This window comes from Camelina sativa, chromosome 1 (assembly GCF_030686135.1).
Source record: "Camelina sativa cultivar CO46 ecotype springtype chromosome 1, ASM3068613v1".
Lineage (NCBI taxonomy): Eukaryota > Viridiplantae > Streptophyta > Magnoliopsida > Brassicales > Brassicaceae > Camelina > Camelina sativa.
The window spans coordinates 17,304,620-17,308,993 of record NC_141880.1 but is presented as its reverse complement, the minus strand read 5'-3'; positions in this window follow the sequence as shown (position 1 = coordinate 17,308,993).

The following is a 4,374-nucleotide window of genomic DNA, read 5'->3' as shown; positions in this document are numbered from 1 at the left end:
CTCATCCGTTGTCTTTCCTGGTACGTTTGTGCCATGACTTTTTATCGAGAGACTAGATTGTCCGTATATCTCACGTGTATAGAGAGGCGAACCGTCTTGCGGATGGTTTATCTCGCTATGCATTTACTTTGCCTTTAGGCTTTCAATTTTTAGAGTTGTGTCCGCTATGTTTAGAGTCTGTTATGAACGAGAATGGTCGAGAGACTTTGGTTCCACGGCTCATCTGTGTTTGATTGTTTTTCGGTTTTATTTAATAAATTGCAGGGGGTAAACCCCTGTCCATTACCAAAAAAAAATTCCAATAAACAAATATTCAAGATTTTAAAAAGAGATCTTATCTTTGTTTTAGAACACTAATTGCTATCGGTAGTTTGGAAAAACAAAAGGTTATGGTTTCGGTATATTCCAAAAAAAAGTATTGTTGTGGTTTTTGTATATTCCAAAAAAAAAAGAAGTGAAAGCAATGCGACCTTAAAAAATACTAATGAACAGGTTAAATTAGACACAAAAGGTGAAACAAAAGATTAAGCAAAAAAATTAACTCGATTGTTTACCCTTTCTTCAACAATAAACCGAATATATTAACTTAAATTTTTAAAGGTGTTAATCTATTAACATAATAAAACCTTAATTCACATGATTTGCTAAACATAATTTTTATTCAAATACTTTTTATTTTGGAACAAGCATTAATTTGTTTTACCCAACCATAATTGATTTACTCATAAAATTTTTAATGGAACAAAACCAAAATTGAAATGTCCATAACAAAATACTCCATTAAATAGTATAGATATTTAATATATGCTATAATATTAGCTACAGACACCAAAAATCTACTTTAATTTAAACAATCTAATAATTTTTATAGATACCATATCGGCAATTAGTTTACTATTTTGAATAATACCAAGACGTCCAAGACAGTTAATATATGTTCTAAATCTAATATTAACTATATTTTCTTATCCCCAAAAAAGTAGTAATGTAAAGCTATTTAATTGTAAAAATAATATTAGAAAAGAACCTTATCTTTTCAAATGGGTAGTTATCATTATCTTTAGTATGTATCACTAATCAAATTTAAACTGTATGAGATATTTGTAGCCAAACTATTTTAATTCAAGCTAAATATATTATTTTATGTATGAGTTCATCTTCCTCAACTGCTTTCCTTATTGTCGAAGCTGAAAAGTAAATAATATAATTTCAGATTTCCGTTATAGAAATTACGGCTTCAAAGAATAAATAATTTATCTTATCTCTTTAAAAGATAATATATGGCAACCAAAAAAAGATGAATAAACTTACCAGTGTGTGGTGTCTAATGATCGTCTTCTTCAAAAAAACTTTAGCCATTGTCAAATATCGGAATAGAGCCATTGTCAAAAATCAAAAGGGTTTGTTTCTTCATTTGTTTTCCTGTTTTGAAAGAAAAATCACCAAGTAAGAAAACAGAAACTTCAATTTAAACCATAACATTTTTTCAATGTAAAAAAAAATTATACAATTATAAAAAAAAAAAAAAAAAACCAGTAGATCAAGACCCATACACAATTCAATACCATGAAAACCACACTAAAGTTAAATTCATACATAAAAAAACAAGTAAATGATAAATCAGAAAAAAAAAAATTCTGAACTATAAGACTAAAATTTAAATAACTAATCCAAAAATTACTTTAGTTATCCATGCAATCAATTTAGATAATCCAAAAAGACAGATTGATGATGGAGCTTTAATTGGGTTTTCGGACTGAAAAATCTGATTTGGATGAGAGATTATCGGCTAAATCATATCAATTTGGTGGAATCGATTTGTATTTGTCTATTTTTTTCTAAACAAATAAATGTTTGTAGCCGATAGGGTGATAATGGGCATATGTTTACAAAAACAACCCATCTACATTATTAATTTGGACTTCAATATTTATTGTCCATTATTTAAATAGGTGTTTATACATATTGAATTACATCATATTTAACTTCATTAAAATTATAAATATAGAAGTTTATAAATACTTAAAAAAAAAAAATCCCCCACACGTATGTGCGGGTCGATCACTAGTTTACCTTAATTTAAGCAATATTGCTTGATTAAATTCTAATGATTTCTTCTTTGTAGTTAAATTTTAGAAATAGAATATCAAATTGTTTTTATATAGAAAATCATTAAATAGCAGTTTGGTGGGGTTGGAAATGGAGGTGTGGAAATGTTTTTGGAGAAAATAGGCTATGGCGGGATAGAGTTCGGTTCCTCAAGGAGCAAGTGAAGGAGGTCTCTTGTGCTAATGAGAGAGCTGGGGAGTGTACAGCCAGGACTGGTAGAGTGGAACAACAAATCAGATGGATTAGACCTCCGAGTGGCTGGATTAAACTCAATACGGTTGGTGCGTCTCAGGGTACCCCGGGACCAATGGCTGCTGGTGGAGTTCTGAGGGATGAGCATGGCCAATGGTGCGGCGGTTTCGTTTTGAATATTGGGAGGTGTTTGGCTCATTTGGCAGAACTCTGGGGAGTTTATTATGGTTTATACATTGCTCGGGAGAGGAGGATTACACGGCTGGATTTGGAAGTGGATTTGAAGTTGGTGGTTGGTTTCTTAACAGCGGGGATTTGTGAATCTCACCCATTGTCATTCATGGTACGGTTGTGGCATGGCTTTCTTACAAGGGACTGGGTATTCCGTATCTCACACGTGTATAGGGATCGAGGCCAATTGTCTTGTAGACGGATTGGCGAACTATGTGTTTTCTTTGCCTTTAGGTTTTCATTCTTTTGATTTAATCCCGAGGGAGCTTGTTCCAATTTCTTGGGAGGATGTTGATGGACCTTCACGGTCTCGTTTAGTTTCTGTGTAATGTTTCTTTTGTTTTCTTAATAATAAAGGGTTTTCACCGTGTTCCTACAAAAAATAAAATATAAAATTATTAAATTACAATTTTTTTAAAATTAAATAAACATTATAATGATCTTTATATAGTTATATTTTGGATCACAAAAACTAAATATAACGATGAGTATACAAAAAATTGTTTTACAAATTTTTTGGAGGTACGAGAGAGTTAAAATATTTGATTTGATAACTATTATAATAGTTTCTTCTGTTAAAACATTGCATACTTTTAAAAATAAAAAATATATACATGAATGAAGATGATTTCTTTAGCTTGATTCTCTCATTAAGCTTTGATCAAAATTAGTATTGTTGAATATGCATCGATAATTTTTTTAAACAACCATCAAAATTTTATTAAAAATAAGAAGAAAAAAGAAGACAAAGAAAGAAGGAAGAAATTGAAACGACCTGACCTGTTTTTTTTTTAATAATAAATAATAATAATATAAATAACTATGACTAGTGGTCCCATACCCACTAGCCACCTAACCACAATCACAAACAACAACGGAATAACAATACCAATTAAATAACCAACTGAACCAATAATCCAATATTAATCCATAATAGAATAACCAACAACCAATCCTAACCATTTCAATGTCAAACAACAGGAAACCAAGGAACCGGCAACCTAATAAGTTCTAAAAACCCAACTCTAGCAACCTAGCAATGCTAGACAACATCCAGTCGAGTCCCTAGAACATCTGCCTCTTCATTGCCTTGATTCAACGATCACACTTTGCCTTTACCTGCACCACAAACACAAATTGAGATGCATGAGTATTTGATAAATACTCAGTGAGGCAATCCTCCCATCTACTGGGCTATACACACAAGCAATAAGATCTCTCATGCCACAAACAACAACAACAATAAAACAAACCAAGAACATGAACAAGTGACCCGACTCAATCCGGTTACTGTCAGAATGGTGTCGACCGACACCAGAATGTGTCGACCAACACTGGATATCTAGTGTCGACCAACACCACTTGGGTGTCGACCGACACCTGCTCGACACCCCCAAAACCCTAACGGTTTCGACCGACACCTCCACATGGTGTCGACCGACCCTCGCTAAGTTCTCGAGCCGTCCTCGCGTTAGTGTCGACTGACACCACTGTCGAGCAGTGACTTTCTTCAAACAGAACCTCCGAATCTCGCCTCCAAACGTCTCCTCTTCGTCCCACACAATCCCAGGAACGAATCCAAGCCTCAGGAGCTACGAAAAACTCACAAACAACCAAAAACAAACAACCAAACAACACACAATATCACAGAAACAGAGATCTTAGCTTAGATAAGCCATGGTCATGCACTCACCTTAGCCAACAAAGAGATCTAAGCCCAAAGGACGAAACAACCACCACGGAAACGTTCCCACCACGTTCCTAGCCTTGGATCTTCAAACTCTCACAAGAACTCTTAGAAACTGTTTTCTCCTCTTTCTCTCTCAAAAACAACAAACGGCG